Below are 7,343 nucleotides of genomic sequence, written 5' to 3' on the forward strand. Positions count from 1 at the left end.
GACACTGAAAGGTCATCAATCGGCAAAAGAATGGAATATGACTGAAAGTACATTCTACACTTAAAGAATTGTACTATTCTGACATTTAAGTGTTACTATTGCGTTTCGAATATTTTCTCGAAAAAGTTATCTGCATTCCCATGACTTCATATTAAAATACTCAGTTCAAACTTCCCGCTCGTCGGGCATCTTTTTTTTAGTGGCCAGCTTCTCTCGCGGGCGTGACCGCATAGCCCGCATAGGGAACGTGGTGGAAGGTAAAGGAACTGCGTACGGTGAAAAAAGTTCGTCGGGGGGAAGGGGAACTACGCGCGCGGGGACATAAGTGGAAGTTCACTGTACTTAAGTTTTCACTTAAAAAATTAGTTTTTGACCAAAAATGGAATTAATTTCTAAGAAAATAGTTATTATCTTCAGCTACAAAAATGAAATAATAAAAAATTCGTTCAACTTTTAAGCAGGCAGTTGAATTTTGGACTAAAAATATGACTTTTTAACAAAATAATTAATTTTTTAGCAAATAGTATTATTTTTAACTAAGCGAGATTAATTGTGAACTAAAAATATGATATAAGACTTTTCGACAAAAAATTAACTTTTAACCAAAAACAGTTGGATTTTTCATTAGGTTCTATCAATTCAGTTTACACTTAAACCAAAGAACGTGCAAAAGGGAAAGGTTGTTAAAATCAGGAAAAATAAGAATTCTTTAAAAAAGGGAAATGCAGCTTTTGAAAGGCCTTTAATCTGTTCAGTTCATCTTTTGTCTGATTTAATTTTTAAATTATATCCATGTTCTCAAATGAAAAAAAAACATCTCCAAGAATTGGACTAAAAATATTCTCATACTAGTATTAAATAGTAACTCATAATTCATTGTTCAATTAGCGGATATGTAAAGTTACATTTCTCTTTCGCATTTAAAAGTAGGAGATCATATTGAGTGTCACATTACATTGGGGGGGGGGGGGGGGGGGGGGGGGGGGGGGGTTGACCATAATGTCACAAAAGAGAGGGGTAAGTCAAAAAACACTGAAAATAGTGTCGGGTAATGTGTGAACGCTTTTATTTGAGCAGAAATCATTCTTGTGTTGTAAAAGAATTTGAAATCATGCAATTGTTAAATAAAAGATCGTATTCACCGAGAACGAGGAGTGATCTTTTTACAAGTCGGGTATTTATCAGTACTCGTGTCTGGCTCTTTCTTTCTCGCTTTCAACTCGTACTAGAAAAATTAAACTCTTTGAAAAAGTCTCACTTCTTCCCCTTGGTGCATAATATACTATAGTTAAATTGTTATCCTGAAGATACACTGCTATTTGTTGAGATTAAATGTAGAAGGTAAGGTTAGCGAGATTGAGGTAGGAAATTAAGGGACAAATTTAAATTAAAGTGACAATAGTCTCTCCACAAGATGAGAATATTTAGCTTGAATTTTGGTTAGCGTGAAATCCCCAGGTTCTCTTGGTCTACGAAGCAGCTTTGTCCACCAAGGATCGGTGAATACAAGGCAGTCGTCGTAGTGACGGAAGTAGAAACACCGACACGACCCTTCGGGTCTCTAAAACAAGCAACCACCTTGGTCACCTATCCCACGGCAGTAGTTTGGGATCGTAGCGAGCTATCTAAATTGTACTTTACCACTCCTGTTGTTGCAGAAACACTGAAAGTACGGCTTTTCATGTGGAGGATCTATCCTGAGAAATACCTAGAAGCGTACTCTGGTCCCTTTCTATTCCTCTAGAGAGATATGACTCGAGATACCTGTATCGAAGACAAATTTCATCATTCCTTTCTACTTATTTCTATGGACTTATTTTATCATTTCTCTACATTTTTTAAAAACTTTTCAGACTATTATTTTGACACTTATTATAAGCAAATGGCAGGAAAGATTGCACTGGAAATTTAAAATGCAAATTTAAGAGAAGATTGGTATAATTCACATATTAAATGTTAAATTTCATTGGAATGTTTTTTTTTTCAACTTTATACCTGACCTAGGACACTTAAACTTATTCTTTGACCTCTGACCGGCGAACTTTCCTCCGTCAACTCTGACGTCTGACCTATGACCCTTGAGAATTAGCAGATGTAATGGCTTTTTTACTTTTTACAGTTATCTTTGATCCTTGTACGATCTGTTCGAATTATTTTCCAGTCTTCAATTTTTAAAACGAGTTTCTTAGTAAGTAGTTTGAGACCATTCAAAAACTACTTGACGTCGTTTTCTAAAGTTTCTCCACACCTACTTCTATCAAAAGTGATAAATTTTGAATGAAATAGTTCAGTTTTCAATCTAAGGTCGAATCTTCAAGCCATAAAAAGACTAATTTTTAAAAGAAAAGTTTAATCTACAATTTAAAGAACAAATTTTTCTATCTAAAAAGGCCAATGCTTAACAAAAAAATTAATTGTTTCTTCTAAGAGAGAATAATTTTACAAAATAGTTAAAATTTAAAAAAAATCAATCTACAATAAAATATTGACATTTTCCACTGAAATGATAAATTTTTAACAAAAAACTGAATTTTTAATAAAGTATTTACATTTTCAAACAAATAGTTAAATTTTCAATAAAGAAGAATAATTTAAAAAAAACGAACTTAAAACAAAATATATATAAACTTTCAACCAAATAATTGAATTTTTATCTGGAAACAATTAATTTTTCAAACACAAAATTTTGGTAAATTTTTAGTAAAAAAATGAATTTGTGAACTGAAAGAATAAATTATTAACTAAAAAAGATCAATTTCCAACAAATAATGGAATAGTTACATTTTCAGTTAAAAATAAATGTATTTTTAACCAAGAATAAAAGAGTTTTAACTAGAAGTGATGAATTTTTAGCCGAAAATAAATTAGTAAATATTTCAGTTAAAACAATAGTTTTTACAAAAAATACTAATTCTTCTACAAAATACTGAAATCTAGAGCTTTCACGTGAAACTTAAATTCACCTCACTTCAGTTATTCGTCGAAATTCACAGCGGATGTCAATTTTTTTGAAAATAAAACTACAATGAGGTGAATTTTAAATGCACGTGAAAGTAAAATGAAGGTGAAATGAAATAGGGTAATTGCCTCTCCAGACCAAAAATATAAGTGCAACATTTGTAATCAAAAAGAATTAACCATCGCAGAAAAATACGAGAAGGGAATTTTTTTAAAGTAGGCGGAAAATGGGAAATTCTTTAGTACAGAAGAAAAGGGAGAATGTGGAAAACACTGTGAACTCTGTAATCGTATGCCTTACTTGTAAAATGAAAATACTGTTTTTAAAATTTTCAAGTATTTCAAAAACTTGTAATTCATATTTATATTTCCTCATGTTTAATTTCTTATTCTACTTTAACTGCTACATTAATTTTTGTATTTAATTACAAAAGTTTTTAATTTCAAACATTTCAAACTTTACATTTTGCAATTATATTTGAGACATTCTTAATTTTATACAATTGTATATGTATTTCTATTATATAGGCTGAATTTTCCATTTTGCATTTCCAATGTGAACATACTTGAGCCGTTTTTCCTCAAAACTATTTTGAATTTAAAGATAATTCATATTCAATTTTTATTTCAAAATACAAACTCTTTTATGTATGAATCGAACAAAGGGAATATGATACTATCAATATTGTGCGTGGCACAGTGTGCCAAAAAGAAATTTTCCACACTATACCTACATTTTATATTTATAACAAGTGAATTTAATTTTTTAAATTTATTTTTTAAATGTGCTACTGTTTTAAAGAATTTCAAATGAAATAAAACAGTTCTTGAACCAATATACGATAACAATACAGAAATAACTCATAATGTGTTGTACTAAAAAAAATTGTTCATAATGTTAGAAACAACCTGAAGAAGAATACTTATTTTCTCGTAACAATTATTTTTAGAAGCCCAACGTTTTTGCATTACGTATGAGATAAATTCATTTACTATTATGATTGGTTAAGAGTAGCTGCTATTTTGCAAATACTTACAAAAAAATTGTGTACAAATGTACATTTTAACAATATCTAAATGAGTAGACTCAATTTATTTTCCAGAATAACCTGAAAATATCTTTTAAACTTATTTATTGTTGTCATATTTGTTAATTTTACCAACTTTTCTATTTTTTTAAGCAATTCTGAAAACAAATGCCTATGTTGAATATTCTTCCAAGAAAAGCCTTATTTTTTAAAGAAATTAACTGATACCGTATTACCAAAGAATTCTTGTTCTCATATTTTCCAACTGTCAGCAAATTTTAATCATTTGAACATTTCGTATAAATAAATACCTATTTTTACCTTCTTTCCATTTACTTTCTGAATTTGTTTCATTTCTTTTATTAAAAATGTATTGCTATTGACTCGTCAAGTCATTTGTTTCGAAATGACAAAACCCTTTTCGTGAAGATTGTGAGATTTATCAAAACAAGGTCTTATATATATAATAAAACTATCTAAAAATAATTTTCAGTGGGCGAGAATTATTTTTAAAAATGTATTACATTATAAACAAATTAATAAACAAACATTATTTTTGCGGATGGCAATGTAGCTCTCTGAAATACAGAGTTTTTGTACAGACTAGAAAAAAAATGTTTAATTGCAAAATAATTGAAAATAGATTTTATTTTACAATTATTTAAACAATTTCTATTTTAAAAACTTTCAGTTTGGATGTTTTTCAACGATTTTTTAACGGAATCAACTAAGAATACCTTGTCACTGAATATTTACTATGATATTTTTGTTTATCATAAAAACTGTTCAAATAATTAATCATTGTTGTTGATTTGGACAGCATTATAGTGAAAAGTCATCAAGCAGACATTATTGAGCATTTCCCCAAATAAAAACAGAGCGTATTCCAAACTGTTAGTTTCTATATTTAAATTGTTTAAGTAATCAAAAAATGTTTTAAATTCGTAAAGTATTTAGAAAATTGTTCCAATAATTATTAGTTTCTATACATTCTTAAACCATCATAGAGAAAGCTAATAGGAATAATATCCTTAGTTGAGTCTTAAAAAAATTACTTCTACTTGTTAAAAAATAGCCTACATTTAATTTAGTCATATGAACAAATCGCTTACATAATTTTTATTTAATTTGCAAATTATTAGAACCATAAAGCATATACTTTTAAGCAGTCATAACAGATTAATAATTTCTCTCATATTTCATACAACAATGCTAGATTTAAATAAGTTCAACACATTTACAATCTCGAAAAATAACTTTTGTTCATTCCTTTGTTTATAATAGAATGAAGCATTTTGTAAAGGGTATACTCACTCAATGAAAATTATGACTAGATACTTTTGGCACAGATGTAATTTTATTTAATAAATTAATACTAAAAAGGTCAGTTCTAAAAATCTTGAGAGAAATGATGCTTAAAAAAATTAAAAAAGCGTTAATTTGGTGGTTAAATAAAATGAAACCAAATTTGTTATCTAAAACCCAAACACACAAATATTTTAGATATTCACAAATCTTTCATTCAAATAAATAGTCCAAGTCAAACAAATAATGTAAGGCTAAAAATATATTTGTTTAGAGAAAACTTTAAATATTATTTGATAAAACAGTAAGGTAAGATTTATGCAAAAGATTATTCACATTTTGTAGTGACGTACGATTTTTTTCAAAAAAGAAATTCTTCTGATCTTGCTGGACATCCATCCAAGAATTTTCCTCAAAATAAAAACATAATGTAATATCTGGACATCCCGATACTAGAAGAGAAAAAGCAAACAGCAAAAATAAGTTTAAAAATTTTAATCACGTGCTTCGTATTTTTCCAAATGATTTTAATTGATGACCGGCGCTAAAAGTTGGACTGACATTCCAGTAGACTTTGAATTTCCGGGTTTCAGTATGCAAGCCAGAAGTCGAGCAATTAGTATTGTGTCCCAAGAATAGAATTAACCTACCTTCGAAATTCGAGTCAGGAACTGATGCAATTGAATTGAGAGGATTCAAGGGACTCAATATTCCCATTCTCCATTCAAAAACCGTATCGATCTCGTTACATCGTTTATTTTAAACTGAACAGTTAATTCATACTGACGAACCTAAAGTCGCGACAAAACATATAACGTCAATTAGTCGCTCTTCGCTATTAATGCCAATTAATTAGGAGGTTTTGATTACATTCATAAACTATGCACATGCCTACACTACATAGATATTTCCAATATTCACATTAAAATTAATGCCTTAGTCTTGGGTAGTAAACGTTCCTTTTTCTTAATAATTTTTATCACCAGTGCTTCAGATTATTCAGGGCGCAACCGAAGAAAAAAGGGGATGATAAGCTGGATCTGGAGAGCGAGAGAACTGAGAATGTGTCAAATGATTTATTCGCGAATGTAACAAAAAATGAGAGGGACGCCGAGAAAAATCCAAGAGAAAACACTTTGAAAGTGCCGTTTTCATAAGAGTATTATGCATCATGCAAAGCCACTCTTGAATAACAGTTACTTATTACAGACTCTCTTTGAAGTGCATTATCAGTCTGAATGTAATCTTTCAAAAAATGTATGGTTCAATAATCCCTCGGCACATTTTGAAATTTAAATGCCCTTAAAACTAGGAGAAAATTGTTTTCTGTAACAGATAATAATCTGTCAAAATCCTTTAGATAACCATCAGTGTTATATAATGCAAATAAATAATGTCCCTTCACAAAAATAATGCTTCATGGGATTTTTCTCGAATTTCAATTAAATTTTAATATTATTCTCATAAATAATTTTTTTATTACTCAAGGAGAGTTTTAATAAAGTTTAGAAATGTATAACAAGTATACTGTTTAAATTTGTCTAAACTGTGTTCCAAGAGATCTTTGTTATTATAAAAACCTCTAATCTCTTATAATAAATATAAAATTGGAATATTAAATTCTAAGGGCATATTCTTATGTAAATTACTATTTTATTTATACGAAGTTTCACATAGTTCATAAAATTCTATACAATTCTAATGAAATTTCTCTTAATCACCACAAAATTCCTCATTTTGCATGTTCGTATAAAGGTACAATATTCAACCTGTCGAACTGCGATAAACTTCCGCCAAAATTTATTAATAATCAACCTAGATTCCATGAAACTTAACGGAAAAAATTCCATTTTTCAATGTTAATAATTTTTCGCAATCTTTAAATTTATCAATTAAAAATATTCCTCGTATAAAGCGTCATACAACTTTTGTATAAGAAGTTCAGATCGAAAATAACTGTTATTGCTGTAAAAGTTCTATTAAATTTGTCTTAATATTTTCTGTTATATTTAACTTTTACATCTACAGATGTTTTTCGTGAGATTTGATATC

At 28.9% G+C, this 7,343-nt stretch overlaps 1 long non-coding RNA gene across 1 annotated transcript; it reads right to left on the reverse strand.

Annotated features, from left to right (window-relative positions):
• Window positions 1-1,240: 1,240 nt before the first annotated feature.
• On the reverse strand, window positions 1,241-6,055 carry LOC117171485. The gene is made up of 3 exons (XR_004466885.1): window positions 5,942-6,055; window positions 1,642-1,764; window positions 1,241-1,561 (listed from the first exon to the last, which is right to left on the reverse strand). It is a non-coding gene; the product is annotated as an uncharacterized LOC117171485 (long non-coding RNA).
• Window positions 6,056-7,343: the final 1,288 nt, after the last annotated feature.

Source organism: Belonocnema kinseyi, chromosome 4 (assembly GCF_010883055.1).
Source record: "Belonocnema kinseyi isolate 2016_QV_RU_SX_M_011 chromosome 4, B_treatae_v1, whole genome shotgun sequence".
In the NCBI taxonomy this organism is placed as follows: domain Eukaryota; kingdom Metazoa; phylum Arthropoda; class Insecta; order Hymenoptera; family Cynipidae; genus Belonocnema; species Belonocnema kinseyi.